General features: G+C 41.4%; 1 protein-coding gene across 3 annotated transcripts in view; it reads left to right on the top strand.

Moving 5' to 3' along the window:
• Positions 1 to 24564, top strand: part of TAFA2 (TAFA chemokine like family member 2) — a 1225759-nt gene that overhangs the window by 796361 nt on the left and 404834 nt on the right. The window contains exon 4 of one of the 3 annotated variants that reach the window (XM_085653346.1): positions 3883 to 3988. The gene's annotated coding sequence lies outside the window, so the exon portion shown is untranslated. The remainder of the gene's footprint in view (positions 1 to 3882; positions 3989 to 24564) is intronic. The other 2 variants (XM_085653345.1, XM_085653344.1) reach the window with 2 other exon arrangements.

Below are 24564 nucleotides of genomic sequence, written 5' to 3'. Positions count from 1 at the left end.
GTTGTTGTCTACCTCTGGGCTGCAGTGGTCGCTTCTCCTTTCCGGGGTCCTAGTTCTTCCTGGCCTTGGTTTTGTCCATGTGGCTTGCGGGGGTATCTGGCCGTTTTGGGTCTTCTTCCATCTGTGGCCTCCTCGCTGTCCTTCTTTGGTTGGCGTTCTCTGTTGCTTCCTTGACTGGTGCTCCTTCTCTGTTGTTGGTTCACGGGATTCCCGGTGTGGCTTGGCTGCCCTCTGGCTGGCGGCACTGGGCTAGGGGCTTGATTTTTTTAAATGTTTTCCTGGGTCCTCTCCTCGTTGTTCTGGGGGGTGCAGCCCTTTTGTTTGGTTGCGGGTGTTGCGGGCTGTGTGCTCCTGCCTGTTTTTTCCTGTGGTTCTCTCCTTTGCTTTCCTTGGGATGCTGCTTTCAGTGTGGTGTCCTGGTTGGTGTTTGTGGGCTCAGATATTCTCCACCAGTAATGAATGGGATGAGGACTGGAGGGACCTGGGGGTAATGCCCTATTACTTACTTGTAATCTTCATTACTCCAGGTCCCGTTGTCCTCGTCCCATGTGCTACGAAGGGACGTCTGGCCTGTTGGTGGTTTGGTAGTTCAGGCGGAATGCTGGTTGAGTACTGGTTATGTACTCCTAGTGGGAGGGGGTGGGGTAAAGGTCCCAGCATTCCTCTGTTCTTTTTTCTGTCAGGGAGATACTTTTCTCCACCAGTAATGAATGGGACGAGGACCATGGGACCTGGAGAAATGAAGACAACCAGTAAGTAATAGGGCATTATCTTAGTCAACAATCCATTTTCCATTATTTTTGCTTTCATAAATCGTACATACTAATTCGAGAAATGTCATAATATGGGCCACTATCTTTGCTGAGGTTCACCTAAAGCAGTATAAAATTGCCTCATCAACAGATCTTATATCTCCTGTGCGGAAATTTGTTTTTAAAAAATGTATGTGCTTTTGCGTAAATCACACAAACCCAGGCACATACAAAATATATGCTCATTAGTCTCATCACAGAAATTGCAAAATCGATAAAGAGAATTCTTCGATTGTTCTATGCAAGAAGCATCACGTTGTGCAAAAGGGAGATACTGAAGTAAGAATCGTAGAAAATACTCTTTACTTGTATATTTATATGAAAGTCCAGAAAGGGTTGTCCCTGCAGAGTATAATTTACAACAATATATCTGTTGTTTTTGTAGCTAATGATTTATCAATTGCCAGTAAAAAATAATTGGTTATGATTTCCTGTTTTAACTAGTAGCTTCTGCTCAGATCCACACATTAGTACAAGCACAGGTAGAGTATGCAGGTTGTTGGCAGACAATATTTAGATATGATTTTCAGAAAGTTCTAGGGGGCAGATTTATATCGGACTTGCGCCACTTTTACGCTGCCGTTGCGTCACTTTTGTGACGCAGCAGCGGCGTAAAACCCATTTACAACGTGACGCATCTAGGGAGATGCGTCACGTTGTAAAGCTTGCGCCACATGTGGGCGTACCTGCACGGGGGGGGCGTTCCGGCGCAGGAACGCCTCCGAAAAGTGGCTGAGTGAAATCTACAAGATTTCACTCAGTCACTTTTCCGGTCATGCTGCGTCAAAACCCTGCGCCTGCTTGAAGCAGGCGTAAGGATTGATGCAGCAGTGTAACGATAGGGCACCCCCGAGCCTTGCTGGAGCTGCGTCGCGCTTGCGACGCAACTCCAGCAATGCGCCAACCTTCCGCCATCAGATGCGTCACGCATCTGTTTATCCTTGCGCCACGATGCGCTGCATTGTAAATGCGGCGCATCTATTGTGGCGCAAGGGTAAACTTTCGTGACCCATCTTTCCTGGCGCATCCCTGCTGATTTGCAGGGATGCGCCAGGAAACATAAATCTGCCCCTAGGGGTTTGTTGTTTCTGGCCAATTCCTCTTTAATCACTGATTTTAAAGTGTGCTTTTCTGCAGAGAAACAGTCAATGAAATAGTTTATTTGATTAACACATATAAATGCCCTCAGCGGTGTTAGGCACAATTCGAGCCTTAAACGATACTGTGGAGGTAATGTTCTTAAATTCAGTAACCTTTGAATGCATATAAGGAACAATATTTTAAATGTTCCCATTTATTGACACTCCCAATTTTTTTTTTTTTTGCTGCTGGTAAGGTCCTTGTGCCTCCCCCTCCCCCGCATATTTTGTTGCAAATCCTTTAATGACGCTAGTTGTATTGGAAGTTTTACTGACAAGTTGTTTGAGATGCAATCTCCAGTTTAAATTCGTATCCACTACAATGCCTAGGTATGTGGAATTTTGAACAAATTCAACAGTTGTTATACCCATTACCCAGTTAAAATGGCTGGTACTTCCAAAACACATTATTTTAGATTTCTTTGAATTAATCTGAAGATTATTTTCGGAGTTGTAAGTGTGTGAACAGTTGTCATTGTAGACCGGTCTATGTGGTGGAAAGGATAACTAAATAGCCAACGTATGCTAAGTAAGGTACTGGGACACTGGCTAACTTCCGTGTGTCTCCAACCTTTTATTTTAATTTGTCTTGTAGGTCGACTAAATAAATAGAAAAAAGGAAGTGAGCTATAATACATCCTTGTTTCAATCGGATGTTCATTCTTATCTATAACATACTGTTGTCCTGTAGCAATGACCCAAAAAGCAATTTTCTTATGGTACACATGCTTTTTCAGCTAAAATATTTAAAGCAACAATTGAGTATTTATATCTAGGGGCCTTATTGTGAGTTTGGCGGTCTTCCTTTAGGACTGCCTCCGCTGCGGTCCTAGGAAGACAGCCAAGCCAGTGGTTAACCCGCCTGCAGGATTACGATAGGAATGCAAGGCTGGTGGTGTGGTGGAGGCGCTGCCATGGCGGCTGGAATGTTTGGCACATAAGAGAGCCTAAAAAGAATACTGCCACCGTGACAGTGCCTCAAGCACATCCGTGCACTTTTGGGAGGGGGCACATCATGTGCCCATGTCACCCACCACCATGTACAGATTTGCCCGGGGGTTGTGTTGGGAGCCCATTTACATGACTTTCTGCCAAGCATTTCATGGCTGGGACACCGCAATGGAATGCTTGGTGGAAAGGCAGGTCGTAATCTGCTTGATGTTGCCAGCATTGGCACCACCACGATTCCCGCATGCTTTCCCCACCGCCGAAACCTGGATCTTGGTGGTGGCGGTGGTATTGTCGAGGTCCCACCTTCACCGTCCTAATTGGGTGTAAGGCCCGACACGATGGCGTTGGTAGGACCGCAAACCATGGGTACGGCTTAAATTATTATTTTATATGCCCATTTTGCCAGAAACATTAACAGATGTTTTGCAAAAAGATTTGCATCTATGTCTAATAGTGCAATTAGAAGATAGCTGTTGGGGATATGTTTTGGTCCTTTTTATATAGTGGCTTTACTATTGAGCCTTTCCATATGAGGAGTATCTGTCCACTATGTATTGTGGGATTAAATACCGGAGTCAAAAAATTACTCAACTTTTCTGTATCACGTTCCACTGGGGCCTGCCAAAAGTGTAATATTACTATCCCTGATTAACATTATTGCTTTGTATTGCATGATGTAGTACTGACTTGACACACAAGTGTTTCAACATTGTTTTGTAGAATTTTATCATATGCATACAGATTTAATAAAAAATCCTTGCCCACCCACATTTTTGTAAGCCTTATACAGTAGTCAACTAGAGACTAAAATCTGCTCATATTTTTGGATAGTATAGATGACTGTAGCTCTGTCCAGGCAGTTACTTGGTTGCTGATTATGACCTGGCATTCTCCTTTTTTAAATTGGCATTTAATTATTTAATACTTATGTCCCTTATTAGTGATAGTAACTGTCTTACGTTTTTCTCAATTTTTTTCAGTAGTTGAATGGCAGTAGAACCTTGTCTTTGAAGATTAGGATGAAGAATTTTAGGACCATCCACCGATGACAAGAAGTTGAATATATTATCAAACTGCCAGGTACAGGTACTTGTCTCCAGAGCTGTATGAGAGACCTGATCCTATGTTGATTTGTTTAATGAAAGACAGATTTGTGTTCCCAATTGTTCATTCCTCGAGAGTGAAGAGTACAGTTCCAGATTATTCTTTTTTTGATTTTATATTAATTTCCTAAGATTTAAATTAATTGACATTGTACAGTTCCTGGATTCTCCAACGTAGAGTAATATGCCGAGGCTAGTGATCACTTTAATCTCTGTTTATTATTTTAGAATCCATTACTTTATCAAAGTCTGCTACATCAAAGGTGTACACAATAATTGATTTCCTTCTTATGGTTGTCTTTCTTCAAGAGAGGGAGGATGGAAGTCCGTTTCCATTGAGTCGGGAAGATTCCATTGGCAAATACTATCTTAATGATGGGTCCCAAGCACTTTGTCATTTGTGTAGGAATTAAATGCATTATGTTGGGCGGGCAGGGGTCGTAGGGTGATCCTGACTTGATTGATAAAATAAGGTCCGAAAGTTGCTCATCCAGAGGCTGTGTAAAATCAGAGAAACTAGTTAGATCTTTGTTGTTATTGATTTTGGGGGTATTTTGACAATCGGTGCCAGTGAACAAATCGTAAATGTCTGTCACCTTTTTCTTAAAAATATTTGCCAGCCCATTACAGAAGTCCTGACTGTATTCATTGGGGCTGGGCTTATTAGGTTTAACCAACCTGTTGATCACTGAAAAAAGAGTTTTATTGGTGTCACAGGCAGTTTTTATATTTTTCGTGAAATAGTCCGTTTTGGCTGTGATTATATCTTTTTTATGTTTAGCAAGTTTCATTTTGTATACTATTTTCTCATCTGCCTCATCATTTTTTCGCCATTTTTGTTCCTGTCTACGGCATTCCTGCCTAGAAAACCTTAAATTCTCATTATACCAAGGTTGGGACAACTTCCTTTCTTTTTTTGATGCTCGAGAAGTGGGGATAATTCTGTTCTTGTATCAGGTATAGCGCCAAGACGCCTTAGGGAATATGCTGTGCTTTATGAATTTAATTCAATTCAATTCAATTCAATTATGGCATTAAATGTGTATTGTTCAGGGCAGTTGTTATCATGTCTACCATTCAGATGTCAGAAACCTTGATTGAAGAGTGTTGCAGTAATCATTTTACCAGAACAGTTAGATCTCGTCCGTTTATGAATCGTTTCCGGAATCGAATAGAAACAGTCTTCTAAGTTTCCATGATTTTTATCTTTAGTAGCTTATAACAGATTGATGGCAAAGTACCCTGTAATTAACAATGGGAGTTTTGATTTATTCATTTAAAGTTTCAACTTGATCTATCATTGAAAGATGTTTTGTTCTACCTTCAGAGTGTGAGGAGGAATGTATATATTTTCAAGGTTACATAATGTTAACAGGATTGTTGGAGCTACTATTTTTTCATAATGACCCTCATTGTCTTAAGCTCTTACCTTATCATTCGTTGGTTCTTTTAAAGTGTTTTTTTTATCACTATAAGGTATTATTTCAGAATGTCTCAATTATTTAGTCTCTTTTCCTTAGATACTAGGACAGTCATCATCAAAAATAAATAATGATTGTCCTGATTGTTCCTTTCCTCAATTAGTTGGTTATCAGATGGGGTTTCCGTATGTCTGGGGGAAATTTAAATTACGCTTCTCTGTAATTCTGGAAATTCAAGTTGTGCTTGTAACCTAAAATGGCTCTAATATGCGATTTCATGTAACTACATAAATTGTAAAAATTTACTGTGACCACACATAAACAACAGAATGTGAGTGGCTATTTTTTTGCGGTGCTTTGTTTAAATGCAACCTCATACCAAAAATATAGTGTTTTCCATGTTAATTCCCATAGTAGCTTTGAACATGGCTACAGACCGAACCACTAGATGGAATCACACCAAATTTGGCAGGAAGATAGATTTTAGTTTGCAGATCAGGCTGTCAGCTATCTGGAGTAATCTGTTCAGTAGTTGTTGAGAAATGTGTGGATTTTCAAATTTGTATATCTGCGATTGCGGCTAATTTGCAATGATTTTGTGATTAATCCCAAATGCGCGTACCAACATAAATGCCGTGATTAGCTGGCAGCAACTTGAGCAGAGAGATGAGGCTGCCATTGTACCTCATTGGTATAGTCCCTGGGACTCACACCAAATGGCAGAAAGTGACATATGGGGTCAGGTTGGACATGCCCTGAGCCCATGAAACAAATATGTTGAAGAACAGTTTTTTTTCCATTCGCAATATTTGTAAATTTGCTGCAACAATCTGCACGGCCCCCGTGTAACATCGCAATGAATTCGCAAATATACATTGCGATGAATTCATGAATATCATTGAATTTTTGAAAAAAAATTCATACACCCACCCTCAGTCTCACTTAGATTCTTACACACCTACTGACAGACCCACTCAGAGACTCATGCTCCCACTCACAGACCCACTCAGAGACTCACACACAACTCACAGACCCATTCAGACACTCAAGGACCTACTCACTCACCACTAACCACTCAGAGATTCATACACTCAGAGGCTTATGCACCATGTCACAGACCCACTCAGAGACTCACACACCCACTCCCAGATCCACTTCGACTCTCATAGACCCACTTGCTCACCCACTGATAGGCATATGCACCTACTCATAGACCCACCCAAACACTCACGCAGCCACTCACACATCCACTCAGAGACTTACACACCCACTCACACAACCAGTCAGATACTTATGGACCCACTCAGAGATTCATGCACCCACTCACAGACCCACTCAGTCACTCATGCACCCTTTCACAGACCTCTTTGAGTGCTGTACATTGATATTAATAACAGAAATACAGGTTCAAACACTATTGTAGTAAACAGATGTTCTCAAACAATAGTTAGAAAAGGTGTATGTATGTGTTTTACACTTTATCAAAAACACACAATCTTCGTGATGTTTTTCACGAAACTGGACCATACGTATTGTAATAATTTGCGACAACATCACAGCAAAATCTCACCCAAACAAATTTGAAAAAAATACATAGTTATTGACTCATTGACACAAATGGCAAGGAGAGACACGGAGAAATACGTAAACAGGTGGTCAATTTTGCAGTGGTAATGTGCAATAAAAAGTAGACATTTATACAATGAGAAAGCATTTATTAATTTACCAGTAGAAAGTACTCCAGTTCATATATTTTTCCAAAACTGCACTCTTCTTAATAAAATGAGGTTCCATTAGACATTGCTGCTTATTTCAGAACAATTACACCTGAAGGGGAAGCACTTGCAAATATAAACATAGCAGATGCCCAAGGTGAAACTCCACTTGAGTGTAATGGAAACAATCCTAAGTTCTTGGGTTTGGCGAATGCAAACCAAAGACGTTTCCACTACTATTCTACATTGAAAAATGATCTGTAAACTTTAATTGAAGTGATTGCATTGTTAATCTATTGGAGCACAATCTGAACTTGGATGACTATGATGAGTGGTTTCTTTATTAGTGTGGCCTCGTAAGATCAGAGTGCATAGTTCTCCCTTTTAAATATGCTATGTATGGAAATACCCCAAATCCATCCACCACTCAAAAACATGCACTCACAGACCCATAGCAGCACTCACACACACACCCTCAGACTTATAGCAGCACTTAGCCACCCACACACAAATATGCACGGACACAACCACTCAGAGGCATACACACACACTCACTCACCCACTTACAGACCCATAGTGCCATTCAGAGTCCCAGTCATAGATGCACAAAGAGACTCACACACACTTACAGACCCACTCAACCACTGACACACCCACTCACAGACACACAGCGCCACTCACCGATCCATACACAGACCCATTAAGCTACTCACACACCCACTCATTGACCCATACTGCCACTCACACAACCATTCTCAAATTTCAGATTTGCAAATAAAATTAAAAAATATTTAGAAATTCACTTAAAAACAAAGATTACAGGGTGTTATCATTATGAAATAGAATTTTAAAAAACAGAATTTCACTGAAAAAAACAAAGGTTACAGTGACGTTATAGTTAGGAAATAGAATTTAAAGAAACCTTGGAAATTCACTGAAATGAACAAAGGAGACAGGGATGTTATAGTTAGGCACAAAATTCACTCATACAAAACCATGTACATTCAGCATTATAGTTACCTGAGCTAACTATAACTTATGCCCCCTCAATACACTGCTTATGACTTCACATATTACATCACTCATGACATGATCAGTGACATCACTGATGACATCTCAAATGACATAACTGATGACATCATCCACAGAACCACTCACACACCCACTCACACCCCTATATAACCTCTGATACACACACCCATACAACCACTCACATACCCATTCACAGAACGATACCAGTACTCACACAACTACTCACTCATCCATTAAGTCACTAGCACAACCACTCACTCACCTGCATAGCTACTCATACAACTAGTCACTCACCTGTACAGTCACTCACACAGCCACACACCCACTCATACAGCTACTCAGCCACCCACATATTTTCCTATACAGCCACTCACACACCCACTTACTCACCCATACAGCCTCTCAACACAGTCACTCACTCACCTGTTCAAGTATTCACTCGCAAACACACCCACACAACCACTTGCATACCCATTCACACTTCCATAAAAACACTACAACATCCGCTCAATCATCCATATAACCGTTCACACAGACATTTAATTAATAATACAGTCACTCATACAAACACTCACTCAAACAGCCACTCACCCACTCATACAACCACTCACACAGCCACTCACTTACTCACTCACCCATACAGCCACTGACACACCCACAAACTCACCAATACAGCCACTCACTCACCAATACAGCCACTCACTCACCCACACAGCTACTCACACACCCTAATATACACCCATACAGACACTCACATAATATATGTTAAAAGTAGTATCACTCGTTAGTAGTACACCTAGTATACCAATCAAACTTTTATAGTAGCTAAGTATATAGTATAACAATCATAAACTCAAACAACCAAATACATACACTCAATGGATGGTGTCATCAGTGATGTCACTGACCATGTCACTAGTGATGTAGTATGGGAAGTCATAAGTAGTGCATTGCTGGGGCGTAAGTTCCAGTTAGCTCAGGTAACTATAACTGCTGAATTTCTATAGTTGTTTACGAGTGAATTCTGATCCTTACTCAAATGTCCCTGCAACCTTTGTTTTTTGATATATATATATCAAGTAAGAACTACAACAGAATCACAAAAGAGGAAGAAACGAATTATGTAAAGATGATGGATAAAATTAAATCAAGGATAGACATTGTAATAAGACAATCTGATAAAGGGGGCAATGTAGTCCTATGGCTACTGTGTAAATATAATAACATAGTTAGGCTCCAACTACGAGACACAAAATGCTACCAGCGAGTTCCGCATAGCAATCTGTTTTCAAGGTTAAAATTAAATGCCACAAATAACTGGCCAGATGAAGAGGTATGGGACTCATATTGGAAGCTGAACATCAGAATTTGAAAGTGAGCAACCCGGTGGCTCTCATACTATATTTAATACCTAAAGTTCAGAAAGACATAGTATCCCCACCTGGCAGGCCAATATTATCGGCCATTGGAGGCCTCTTCATCTAGATATCTGGACCACTTCCTGCAAGATTTTGTAAAAGCACTGCCGTCTTATATTCAAGACACTGGGGACTTCTTGAGGAAGCTACACGATCTACAATGGGAAGAGGAAGATCTGCTAATAACCCTTGATGTAGCCTTGCTCTATACGAGCATTGCACACAAAGATGGACTCAGAGCTCTCAGACACTTTCTAGGCAACAGACCGCTACAATTATATCAACACTCAGAAATGCTTCTGCAAATAGAATGGTGTTTGGAAAACAACCTTTTCTTATTTAGTAATGATACCTATAAACAACTTAGGGGGACAGCCATGGGCACCTGCTTTGCCCCCAGCTATGCGAATCTTCACATGGGCTAGTGGGAGGAGCAGGTGCTCAGGGTGTCATACAAGAAAGAGTGGAATGAGAACATCAAAGTCTGGTGCAGATTCATCAATGACCTGTTTATTGTATAGAGGGGGTCATTAGAAAGTGCCAATGTTTTTTAACAGCCCTCAATGACAACACACTTAATCTGTTTTTTACTAGTACTATCAGTGATTCTTCTGTGCATTTTCTAGATTTGGAAGTGTTCATCAGCAATGTAGCCTACATACCCGTACCTTTAGAAAACCCACTGCGGGAAATTCTGTTTTTCACTGTAGTAGCTTGCATCCTCAAAAACTCAAACAGAGCATCCCATATGCTGATCAGCTTAAATTGAAGAGGAACTGCAGCAAAATGGGCTTGTTGTTACAAGCTCAGACAGATCTGACAGAAAGATTTAAGGAGAGGGGGTACAGTGATACAGTTTTGAAGCAAACAGTAGAAAAGTTAGACAAATTGTCAAGACAAGAAATCCTGTTTGACAAAAAAAGAGAAAAGAAAAACATTGATGATTCCAAGCAGGATATAAGGATGATAATCGGGTACAATGCCTATCATGCAAGGGTGAGAGACTGCACAAATAGGCATTGGCACCTGGTTAGAGGAGATCCTACTTTAAATAGCCTGGTCTCACGCAACCCCCTTGTCTCCTATAGAAGAGCAACGTCAATGAGACAGCAATTGGTGAATAGCAGCCCTGAGATAATTAAAACTGAAAGCTGGTTGAAGGCCAATCCTGGTTTTAATAAGTGCCTTAAGTGTAAGGCATGTGAATATGGTGTAAACAAAAAAGAAGTCCAGCTGCCCCTAATGAATAAACCGTTGAAGATTCCTCGGTTTTTCAATTGTAAAAGTGATCATGTAGTGTTCGTGCTTCAATGTACGTGCCCAATGATAGATGTGGGCAGCACAATCCATATGGCCCATATCAGGATCCTCCAGCATCTTAGGGCAGTGAACAATAAGGATCAGCCATACCCAGTTGCTCGCCACTTTAATGAGGTTCATGGAGGTAAGGTGGAGGACTTAACCTACTTTGTAGTAGACTCGGTCCCCAAGAAGAGAAGAGGGGGTAATCGTGAGTGCAGGTTAAGACAATTGGAGTCCTGCTATATACTAATGTTTGACTGTAAGACCCCCAATGGTCTGAATTTTGATGAAGACTTATACGTACATCTAGAATAAATGACATACCCAAGTACAGTCACCTTGACCCACCCTCCGCAACACAGGGGCGTATAAGAAAGCTAAATAGAGAAAGTAATTATGAAGATTCTGCCTATGTTTCACTTTTTATGGCTATTTTAAGATTGGATCTATTGTGAATAGACACCTGGTTGTACCAATGTAAGGAACAGCAAGCCCTTGCTGTTGATATTCTAAGAGAGAATCCCCATTTGTGAATATATTTAATAATCTGTTAGACTGTGAAAGCACATTCATTTTTATATAAGCCACTATATTTAATATCAAAACTTTAACAGTATGAGTTTTAAGTTCTGTCCGTAGACAGTGTTAGGAGAATTTGCACTGGAGCACATGCACTTTAAGCTGAAATTGCAAATTTGCACATATACCGATTGGGTGACTACCTATGGTAGCCATTGCTGCTATTGTGAGAATAGTGATGTGTAATGCATTGAAATATTGAAACAGTATTTTGCACATGAGGTAGGAGAGTTTGCACTGGAGTACGTGCACTTTATTATCGGTGGAAGTAGACTCTGCAATTTTGCACATATACCGTTGGGGTATTTACCGATAGTAATCTATGCTGCTATTCTAGAGATCAGTGTTCCGAAGTGGATTGTCACTTTAAACTAGTAATTTGCACCTAAGCACTAGCACGTTTTGTGTCAAACTTAGAGATATGAAGGTATGCCCTGTTAGGGTGGAATATATGAAAAGTGTCTTTGTGTACCCATCTGTTAGAAAATCTATTCAAGGTGTGATATATCTAGGACAGACAAAAGTGGCAGAAGAGTAGTTTGTATACACGAAATATGAGAATTGCCCTTATCAATTTGACATTTTGGAATCGACAGCACTTGCACTTTGTAATTCTGATGTATGAAACTTGCACTTGCACTTTATTAGTCGAATTGTTTACTATGGAATATGAGCACTTGCTTGTCGAATGCACTTTCAATGTTTTAAAAACGTTAAGTCATAAGTCCGATTGTTTGTGTACTCACATCGAGTCCAAAAGTGTTGTCACACATGAATTATAAAATAGTAGAAACCTGTAGGGTCTAGACACAACAAGTTACAATACGCCAGGTGATGCATCATGCAGAAAGTATAAGGGAAACATGCATTCCAGAGGGCTTGTCTATGGTACATTAAAGTTCATTGAAACTTTGGAGTAAGTTAGACTATTGTACGAAAAGAGAATAAAAAAAAAAAATTGCAAAAACATAAAAACAAACAAAAATAACAGCAAGCGAATGTAACAATTCTATGTTTTGAGTTTATAAAAGTTGTACAAAATGAACTTTTCGATATTGCGTAGTATGTTGTCTGTGTTCATGTTATCACATGATGGTAACTGTGCATTTAAAATGAGTTTGTACTCTGGCTCTGTAGGTGATCAAGGCATGGGACCCTGCCAAAACGCTTCATTGCCTGGATTAAAAAAAATTAAGGTTATACGTGATACTTGGACTGCTGTGTCGTTCTCTGGTACCGCAAGCTGGTGTACCGCAGTTGGTTTTGGATATATATACACTACAAGGCCCCCCTGGACACAGTATTTTCAGAGCTCATTTGAGTTGGATTCATCCTGCTTCGGTACTTACCTGAATATTGCACCTTGGGAGCTGTAGTCTCGGATGTGACTGCAGCTGTTACCAATTAAGCAGGAGCAGCTGAACACTGTAGCAATATCAAAGAGGGAAACGGCATCACCCAGTTGCAAGCAGCGTCTGAGGAAGGCTGTCATAGCCGAAATGCATTATGCTGCACAACATTTGGTGAATAAAGGGCTTCTTCAACAATCCCGCTGTGTCCTTGGGTCACTTTTCCTGAGTGGTCTTTCCTGTTATATATATATATATAAATATAAATATAAATATAAATATAAATATATATATATATATATATATATATATATATATATATATATATATTCACTGAAAAAAACATAGGTTTCACACATGTTATAGTTAGTGGAAATTTTACTTATAAAAAAACAATGAAATTCCCCCGTTATAGTTACTGCAGGCAACTATAACTCACGCGACCGCAATCCTCTGCTGATGCTAATACTGTATTTAGACACTTATTTGCCCATGTCTTCTTCCATACATTTTTAGCTATACATATATTACAAATATTTTTTTTTCATAAAGACACATATGTCATCAGCAGAAGATTGCGGTCGCGTGAGTTATAGTTGCCTGCAGTAACTATAACGGGGGAATTTCATTGGTTTTTTATCAGTAAAATTTCCGCTAACTATAACATGTGTGAAACCTATGGTTTTTTCAGTGAATTTGCAAGGTTTTTTAAATGCTAATTCCTAACTATAACGTGTGTGAAACCTATGGTTTTTTCAGTGAATTTGTACGGTTTTTTAAATGCTAACTTACTTTACGCCATTCGTGGCGTGCGCGCCCAGTTAACGCAGTTCGTTCTGTGCGCGCACGGTGCGCTTCGCGCACCGTGCGTGCACAGTGAGCACGCGGTGCGCTTCGCGCACCGCGCGCCCACTTTACGCAGTTAGTGCCATGCACGCACGGTGGGCACGCGGTGCGCCACGCGCACCGCGTGCCCACGTTGCGCTAGATGGGCCATGTACGCACGATGCGCTTCGCGCACCGTGCGCACATGGAGGACATATGATGCACTTCGTTTTGAAAGGTAATATTTTAATTTTTCGTATATTTTATAAGCCATGCACAAATGGTGCCCTTCGGGCACCATTTGCACACGGGGTGGAGAGAGTGTGGATAATTTTTTTTTTTATTTTATTTTTTTTTTAATTTTATTTTATCTCATATTTGATAAGCCATGCACAATTGGTGTCCTTCGTCCACCAATTGCACACGGGGTGGAGAGAGTGTGGATGCTTTTTTTTTTTAAATAATTTTGAACCGTACGCGTACGGTAAGCGTAATCGGCGAAATTACCGAAAAAATTAAAAATTCCGTTTTTGGCCTTGGGGGATCTTTGGGGACTCCCTCAACATGCCTATGTGTGTGGGAGCTGTCTAAACAGCCCCTTTACATGTTTTTGGGCTTTAAATTTTTAAAATCACTCTCAGTGCGACAGAGAAAATGGCGGCCGCCGCTTCCTGGTTTCGGCCGATTCGAATGTTTACTAAGATCTAAGAGCCAATCAGAATCGCGCTCGCGCACGCCACCGTACGCGTACGGTAAGCGTACCGTAAGCGCACCGTAAGCTGGCTCAGATATATATATTGATTTAAAGGCTATTTTCTCAGAATCTACTGAACAGATTTACACCAAACCTACAAAAGGCACTTCCTTGACCTGAGGACTACCTCTCTGCCAAATTTCTAGTAATTCTGTTCAGCCGTTCGGGCTGTAGCCCTGTCTAAAGGTCCTATGGAAAAATGCATGGGAAAAACGCGTTTTGGGACCCCCCTTTTATCTCAGCCCCCGCTTGACGAATCCCCCCGAGACTTTCAGGGTAGGAGCGGAGCGTAGCGCTCCACCTATTTTGAAAAATTCGCGAGGATTCGTCGACCAGCCCAAAAGTTATTCAAAATAGAATGTTGCGGATTTCCTATGGAAACGTGGTCCTAACTATAACTACCTACTGGCGACCGCCAGTAGGTAATATATATCCTCTCTCGTTTGGCTCCGTGCAAACGACGGTGCAAACAGTGGATACGGCAGAGCCCAGCCGTTTTAAATGAACCACAGCTTCTCGGAAGAGAAATTCCACTCGCACTCACGGGTTCAGATTGCATGAATTTATTTCGGCAACAAAGTCCAGAAACAGCTCAACAACCCAACGTTTCGGTCTGTCCTCAGACCTTGCTCACGGGTGCAAGACACAATGTCAGATGCTTACTTTTTTTAAAGGTACATACATCGATATTACATCATATCCTGTGACATGGTGCTTTGCATTATGGATATTGTAGTATCGTGTTTAGTAAATTATAAAAAGTAAAATACAATTAAACTTCTACAATTAATGATCATTGTAGGGATGCATTTTGTTAGACCATATAATGTTGTAATTTTACCAAATATGTGATCACATTGTTTTATGTAAATTTACACTGGCTTTATGTATACACATTTTGTAATAACGAATTCCATCAATACATGTAATATACCCCTCTGGTGGGTGTTCCTTTACAAAGTTCTTAAAATATGATTGTGTTTATTCACCACTATAATTCTCAATATTAACCCTCAGGTGGGTGTGAATAATGACATTTTTACATATGTATTTCCCCGTTTTAGGGGAAACTATTGAACTCATGTTTAGGCCAATATGTACATTCCCTACCGCATTTCTTCTCTTAGCTATCTACTAGGGACTAAGGAAATGTATCCTGATATGATTACAGTTCTACAATGCTGATTATCCGCTCATTGTTATTTATCGGCGTGATTGGATTCCCCAGTTTCTTTGAGAGACTATTATAGTCTTATGAGAGTCATTATAGATGTGAATGCATTTCCTCATCCTTGTTGAGGCCGTACGGGCTTAGAGTTGGGAGAGACTATCAAAAAAATAAATAAACAAATGGTGGGAAGTCACCTCACTCAAAAAATATTTAGAAGTGAAAAGAGTCCCAAGGGGTTACGAATAAGTCTGTTGGCTAATCACCAGGACACTAGCAATGAACTGCTACATGAATGGGGGGAGCACATTCTGACATCCTCATTAGGACTGATGGAAATACTTATCAAACACATTACAATAGCACTAGAAAAAACAACTTTACAATTAAAAGAGTTGGAGGAAGAACTTGAAAAAATTGAATTAAGTGGGGATGTGTTAAAATTCAAACAAGAATTAGAACATCCAAATCGATAAACATGAGGAATCAGTAAAATTACGGAAACAGTCCAAATTTCAAAGGGATAAAAACGACTACTCCGAAGGACGCATTTTTACTTATGCCAGAAAATTTGACATTTTAAAGCAACAGGACAAGTTGGATCTGGCCACTAATACCTCAGGAAGTGTGTCATCACTAACATCAACGGAGGCAAGTGAAAATGAATCAGAACAAGGAGGGGCACGTCCCAAATGCAATTTTTTAGGCGAAATGAGACTGGCCCTACAACAAAAGAATTGGGAAAAAAGTATGGGGGCACAGTCAACAACAAACAGAGGACGGGGCAGAGGAAGGGGCCGCCCAAGAACAAACCAACAGTGGAAATTTACATAAAACAATGTGATCACATATTTGGTAAAATGACAACATTATATGGTCTAACAAAATGCATCCCTACAATGATCATTAATTGTAGAAGTTTAATTGTATTTTACTTTTTATAATTTACTAAACACAATACTACAATATCCATAATCCAAAGCACCATGTCACAGGATATGATGTAATATCGAAGTATGTACCTTTAAAAGTAAGCATCTGACATTGTGTCTTGCACCCGTGAGCAAGGTCTGAGGACAGACCGAAACGTTGGGTTGTTGAGCTGTATGGACTTTGTTGCCGAAATAAATTAATGCAATCTGAACCCGTGAGTGCGAGTGGAATTTCTCTTCCGAGAAGCTGTGGTTCATATATATATATATATATATATATTACCTACTGGCGGTCGCCAGTAGGTAGTTATAGTTAGGACCACGTTTCCATAGGAAATCCGCAACATTCTATTTTGAATAACTTTTGCGCCGATCGACGAATCCTCGCGAATTTTTCAAAATAGGTGGGGCGCTACGCTCCGCTCCTACCCTGAAAGTCTAGGGGGGATTCGTCAAGCGGGGGCTGAGATAAAAGGGGGGTCCCAAAACGCGTTTTTCCCATGCATTTTTCCATAGGACCTTTAGACACAGCTACAGCCCGAACGGCTGAACAGAATTACTTGAAATTTGGCAGAGAGGTAGTCCTCAGGTCAAGGAAGTGCCTTTTGTAGGTTTGGTGTAAATCTGTTCAGTAGATTCTGAGAAAATAGCCTTTAAATCAATATATATATCTGAGCCAGCTTACGGTGCGCTTACGGTGCGCTTACCGTACGCGTACGGTGACGTGCGCGAGCGCGATTCTGATTGGCTCTTAGATCTTAGTAAACATTCGAATCGGCCGAAACCAGGAAGCGGCGGCCGCCATTTTCTCTCTCGCACTCTGAGTGGGGCAGCATAAATGAAGCCCAAAAATGTGTAAAGGGGCAGTATATTGAGATAATAATCACCCAGCAGTGATATACGGGCCCCCAAACAACCCCCAAGGCCAACATTTTTTTTTTTTTTTTTTTTCGAAAAATCGCCGATTACGCTTACCGTACGCGTACGGTAAAAATTTGTTTAAAAAAAAAAAAAATTATCCACACTCTCCCCACCCCATGTGCACCATTTATGCATGGCATATCAAACCAATGAAAATAATAAACAAAACATTTCACAACGATGCGCATAATATGTCCCCCATGTGCGCACGGTGCGCGAAGCGCATAGTGCGTACATGGCCCATCCCGCATAATGTGGGCACGCGGTGCGCGCAGCGCACCGCGTGACCACCGTGCGTGCATGGCACTAACTGCGAAAGTGGGCGCGCGGTGCGCGAAGCGCACCGTGCGCGCACGGAACGAACTGCGTTAACTGGGCGCGCACGCCACGAATGGCGTAAAGTAAGTTAGCATTTAAAAAACCGTACAAATTCACTGAAAAAACCATAGGTTTCACACACGTTATAGTTAGGAATTAGCATTTAAAAAACCTTGCAAATTCACTGAAAAAACCATAGGTTTCACACATGTTATAGTTAGCTGTACATTTTACTGATAAAAAACCAATGAAATTCCCCCGTTATAGTTACTGTAGGCAACTATAACTCACGCGACCGTAATCCTCTGCTGATGACATATGTGTCTTTATGAAAAAAAAATATTTGTAATATATGTATAGCTAAAATTTAATGGAAGAAGACATGGGCAAATAAGTGTCTAAATACAGTATTAGCATCAGCAGAGGATTACGGTCGCGTGAGTTATAGTTGCCTACAGTAACTATAACGGGGGAATTTCATTGGTTTTTTATCAGTAAAATGTACAGCTAACTATAACATGTGTGAAACCTATGGTTTTTTCAGTGAATATATATATATATATATATATATATATATATATATATATATATATATATATATATATATAACTCCAAACCCTGGCCTGACACTCTCCGACAGGAAACCCAGGCGCGGACCTCGTTGCACACCAAACAAGAATTACAGCAACAATGAAATGTGCAGGAGCAGTGAAATTTATTCTGGCATAATTTACACAGACTAACCAGGCATGGCGCCATATATTTTTTTTTGTCTACAAAAATCCAAAGGTTACAGTGAGGATATAGTTAGGCGGCCATTTCACTAGCATAAAACCAGAGAAATTAAGCTGTTAAAGTTACCTGAGTTAACTATCACTTGTGCCCCGCAATGCACTGCTTATGACCTCACTTTTAATTACATCACTCATAACATGGTCAGTGACGTTACTGATGAAATCTCAAATGACATCACGGATGACATCAGTGATGACATCATCCAGTGACTGAATGTTTTTAAAAAGTTTATGAGTGTTATTTATATAAACCTAGGTGTATTGGTGAATCTGTGGGTGTATGAGTGACTGTTTGGATGATTGAGTTGGTGTGTGACTGACTGTATAAGTGAGTTATTAGGTGTCACAGTGAATGTATGGATGAGTGACTGGTTGTGTGAATGTATCTGTCTGTCAGTTGATGTCTAAGTGGGTGTATGAGTGTGTTAGTGGGTAAATGAATGGCTATATGGGTGATAGATTGGTTGACTATCTCTATGGTTGTCTGGCTGTCTGTGTGTGTAGGTGAGGAGGTATGTGACTGCCTGCATGGATGAGTGAGTTGGTGAGTCAGTGCCTGTATGGGGGAGTGAGTGCATGTGTGAGAAACAGTATGGGTGATTGAGTGCTTGGGTCAGTATGGGTGATTAAAATAAACACAGGTTTCAGGGAGGTCATAGTTTGGAATAAGCATTTAAAAACATATTTAAATTTGAGATGTCATCAGTGATGTCACTGACCATGTCCTGAGTGATTTAATATGTGATGTCATCAGCAGTGCATTGCGGGGTCGTGAGTTATAGTTATCTCAGCTAACTATAACGGCTGAATTGCACAGGTTTTGTCCAAGTGAAATGTGAGCCTAACTATAAAGTTCCTGTAACCTGTGGTTATATATATATATATATATATATATATATATATATATATATATATATATATATATTTTACCTACTGGAGTTCACCAGTAAGTAGTTATAGTCAGGACCTAGTTTGCATAGGATGAGCATTTATTTATTTGCTAATATCATTGGCGTTGTTTGACGAATCTTCGCAAATTTTTAAAAACTAATACACCTCTCACTTCAGCTGCTGTGTTGAAAGTTTCAGGGTGATTTGTCAAGCAGGGGCCGAGAAAAATGAAGGTTATCAAAATACTTTTCTCCATGTTAATTTCCATAGGAAATTTTAGACACGGCTACAGCCAGGTCTGCTGAACAGAATTACACCAAATTTGGCAAAAAGGTAGCTCTTGGTCCAGAAAGCCCTCATGCCTGAGATCTGATTGGCTGCCAACACTTCAAACCAGGAAGTACTGGTAGCCATCTTGTGACTCAGTTGAACGGAGTAACAAGAAAAAACATTAAAACACAAGAAAAGTGGCAACACTCAGACCCCCTAGGCCTGTTCAGGGGATCCCACAGGGACCCCCAGTGCCAAAGAAAAGGCATTTGTTTTATTTTTGGTGGTCACTGACCATCTCTCAGCAATCCCACTATTTGGGGCTTACTGGAGGTTACAGGTGGTTTAGTTGGCCCCTAAGGACCCCAGGAGCAAGGGGGCTTCAACCCGCAACGAAGAGCATGCGAGGAGGCACGTTTGGAGAGTGGTAGAGATAGGGGCGGGCCTCCTGCGAATTGCCAGCTCCTGATTTTTTTAGTATTTGTGGAAGGGAGGATGTGTGGCCCCCCCTTCCCTTGATCCTTTTGGACCTCTGCGACCCCATCCCCCAGGGGGCTGACCCATTTCTTAAATTAAAATATAATAGGAGGGGGCCTCGTGGACCAACTCTTGAGGCCGATTTCAGTCCAGGGGACCACATCCCCCGGGGCAAGCCTTTCTTTTTTAATTATAGTTAGAAAGGTGAAGGGGGTTGTGCACCCCTCACCCCAGGCCGATTTCGGCCCTGGGGACCCCATCCTTCGGGGCATGGACATATTTTTATATATTTTCAATGGAGGGGTGGCAAGTGGCCCCGTTCCCTGGCCATTTTTGGTGCTAGGGACCCAATCCCCTGGGGCCAGGCCATTTTTTAATATATATTATTTTAGGTAGGTGGACTGCGCAGCCCCCTCCTCCAGGGACCCCATCCCATGGCCCTCGTCATTTAAAAAAATAAATAAACAAGGGAGTGGGGCCAAGCGGCCCCTCTCCCAGGCCATTTTCGGCCCCAGGGACCCCATCCCCCGAGGCCAGGCCATTTCTTCTTTTTTATATATATATTATTTTAAGGAGGTGGGCTACGCCGCCCCCCTCCGTCGGCCATTTTTGGCCCCCGAGCACCCCACCTCCTGGGGCGTTGTCATCTGGTTGGGGACCACGGGGGGAGCCTGAAGGCCCAGGCAGTCCCGGCCAGCTCCTGCCTCCTGAAGGAACCGGGATGGCATTTAACTCCCAGGGAGCTGCTGACATGCAGTTCCCTGGGGTATAAAGCAAAGTGTGCTTGCTTTGAACAAGTGATCAGCGATTTCATTAGTGATGTCACTGACCATGTCATGAGTGATGCAATATGTGAAGTATGATGACTTCTTTTATCCTTAACTGAAATAATTTTCTGAACAGTCAATACATGTTGCGCGTACTCAGCGCTTCTTCAGGGCTGTTACAAGCACAGAAAAATATATACATAAATGCCAACTTAATAGAAATATTAGAAAACTACATCATATTCCTATTTGGTACACTTTTTCAAATGTCATACTCTAATTCATAAATTTCTACTTTGTGTCTTGTAGACACACCTTAAAAGAAAACTATTGGTCTCAGTCATAGTACAACAGTTTCTAAACGTAATTACATGCATTCCAAATTGCATCATACCCAGGAAAGTATCACAGGCACTTTTCTTTATGTTCTAATCAACATTTTTTATGTTCATATCAACATCTTTTTTAACACATGGTCCCAAAGCCATAGTTTTTGCATATCTCTACAAACCTTCTAATAACATCAGTTTTGCCATGATCCCAATTGAACCTTATTTACAGTAGGCCAATATTAAAGAATGCAGAAATACCTTATGTACGTTTTCGCTCTTATTTATTTATTTGGTGAGTTTTATATAGCGCTGGCTAGAACCGGAGGTATCAGAGCGCTTTACATGAGTTGCATAATGTTACAAAGTTACATCAGATACATCAGAAACAAATTACATCAGTTGCAAGGATGTTACATAGAGTAGAAAAGAAGAATAAGGGCGGGTGGAGGGTGAAGAGGAAGAGGGGAGGCAAATGTAGATTAGAACAGGACCATAAGTGGAACAAGGCGCTGACGAGACCATAAGATGGCGGTTTCAGTCACCCGGATCCCAGGTACCTCGCAATGAAAAATGGTGGCATTGCGGGCAAATACAAATCGAGTGAAAAGTTCCCAAAAAGGAAAAACCTACCCCACGAGCAGGTTTGAGAGGGGGCGCATACCAGACGCATAATGAAGGAAGTCAAGAGGTGGGAGATCGCCCACGACACATCGGAAGACCGGAGAAAAACAGGAGCAAGCCAGCAGTCTCATAGGGGGAAAGCAGCCATGGGTCCGGCGGGCGCATCAGCCATCTCAGCACTCGAGGCAGCTCTGACGAGGGGAAGACAGGACCCATGCGTCTCCCCGTTGAAAACCCCCAGGCAAGGTGCCAGCGGGACTCTGGACTGCCATGTAGCGGACCAGCAAAGAGGTGAAGGCAAGACCTCCTCGGCACATTTTCGCTGTTTATTACTGATGAGCAGCGGGATGGCAGGAAACTGTTCTCGGGACCAGAGAGGAAGGTGAGCAGCCATGCGTCCCAGCTGCAGTTACCAGATGGACGCCGCAGGCAATAGATCCCAGCAAGGCCCGGAAAGGAAGCGTCGATCGGCGGGGCCACCATGGCGACAAAGCCAGGCCTCTGCAGAGATGCAGCAAACTAGCGGCTGGCAGACACGCAGGCGCTCGCTAGGAGGCGAAGGAAGAAATAAGAGCCAGCGGAGTGAAGACGAGCACTGTGCCCGATGTCCGGCTGGGTAGGTGACGGCCGAGGTAGTGAACCGGAGCCGATTTCCTCAATAGCTGTCGGGGCAGCTCCACCAGACATCGGGCATGTTGTTCAGGATCTGCCGCCAGTAGCATTGATCACAATTTCATGGGAGGTCTCAAGTCCAAGAGAGGGAGACCAGGGAGGCGAGAACCGCCGCACAAGACTCCAGGTAAGCAGGGAGGGTCGATGGAGGGAGGATTTCAGAGGATTTATGCCAAAAAGGCAATCCCTGGCTGGGAGCTCCCGGCCGAAGCTCCTCACCCGACCGCCATCTTGAAAGCCATCATTGGCTTTCAAGGGTTCTCTTGTGTGTTTTCAATATAATTAGACCTCATTAACTGATTTCCATTTTTTTTCTTTGATGTGGCAGTCACTGCATGTATAGATGCCTGCAATTTATAACCATATGCCTAGTTATACTCTAAGTGACGCATAAGGTGAATATTTCATTTCAATTTTTTTTAGGTAACTTGACACTTTCTTTCAATTGTGGAAAATCTTTCTGAGGCTAATTAATCCTTTTTATTCAAAGTTCTTCAGTTTTCTATCCAGAACTTTCTCTTATTAAGTCATTAAGAATGTACTCTAGAGAAACATATATGTATTGTCACTAATTATTATCACCAATGGACACATACACTGGTTTCACTCTTTCAAGATAATTTGAATGTGCTTTCTCACCTTTCATAGAGTTGTGTATAGGCCAACTGCATTGTCATTAGGGATTATGTTGCCTTCAGTGGGTAATATGTAAAAAAAAATAAGTGCCTGGGCTCTCGTCAGGAGGCAGCTTTCACCAACCCTTTTCTCCTGTTAGCGCCGCCTCAAACAGAATCAACTACTAACCATGAAAGTGGGGAAAGGATGTGGTGTAATGGCCAGAGTTGCCGACTTCCGTGCTGGGGAACCACTTTCACGTCTAGGCATCACTCAACATCCTGTGATTTTGGGCAAATCACTTATTCTCCTCGTAAATGAATGTGTCCTTAACTGCTGCTCACGAAAAGAGTGCCGGTGTTGATGATTAAGTGCCCGGTGCTGAGTACCGGAAACCACTGGCACAAATTAAGTACTGGTTGCCTTCATGTATTTCATCTGTATTTATATCAGTTATTTATCATTATATTGCATGCTTCAATTTTCTTCCTTCAATGCAAATTCTGTTGTCGGAAGTCTCTCTTTGTATTATTGCAAAGTATTTCACTATAGCAATGCATTACGTTTAGACTTCTGCATCCGAGCAGAGTTTTTATACTTGAGCCTGAGGCTATACGTATTGCTTGCAGTGAATAATGGCTTCGTCATTTTAACTAGACTCTAGTTGTCTCCTTACTTCAAATCGTTGTGGGGTAGCAGGATCTTTAAAAAAACGTAAAAACAGATCCCAGCAGTCTTTGAGAATTAAGCTCCATGCTACCTTTAATGCTATGGCTTTTCCTTCGCCTGTGAGAAATGCGCTCATCCAATCTTGTATATATTCCTTGACTCGCATCACTGTATTTGAGCCCATATTACAAATTATTGTTATTCTCTGTAGCACTGTCTTCAACAGCGACTTCATTCTTTATTTAGCAATTTCACACTGTGTCTTAGAGTTAAGAATCTTAGCTTGTAGCTGCCCACGCTACGGCTTCCACAATTCATACATCATTAGTGCTCCTACAAGCTCCCATATTTTACTTTGCTCTTACTAAGATTTCTATATCTACAAAATCTTTTTAGTATTAGACTTTAAACAGCCTTTTATGTCTACTCATTTCTTATCATCATAACAACATCTGCTCCTCTTACCTTCCTTTTTTATTTCTGCTTCCAGCTCCTCTGGTATCTCGCTTTCTCTTGATCTTGAGAATGCATTGTTTTTACTATCCATCCATCCATCCATCCATCCATCCATCCATCCATCCATCCATCCATCCATCCATCCATCCATCCATCCATCCATCCATCCATCCATCCATCCATCTATCTATCTATCTATCTATCTATCTATCTATCTATCTATCTATCTATCTATCTATCTATCTATCTATCTATCTATCT

This window comes from Triturus cristatus, chromosome 4_1 (assembly GCF_964204655.1).
Source record: "Triturus cristatus chromosome 4_1, aTriCri1.1, whole genome shotgun sequence".
Taxonomy (NCBI): Eukaryota; Metazoa; Chordata; class Amphibia; order Caudata; family Salamandridae; genus Triturus; species Triturus cristatus.
Note: the sequence above shows the minus strand (reverse complement) of the source record. Positions and strands in the feature narration are given on the sequence as shown.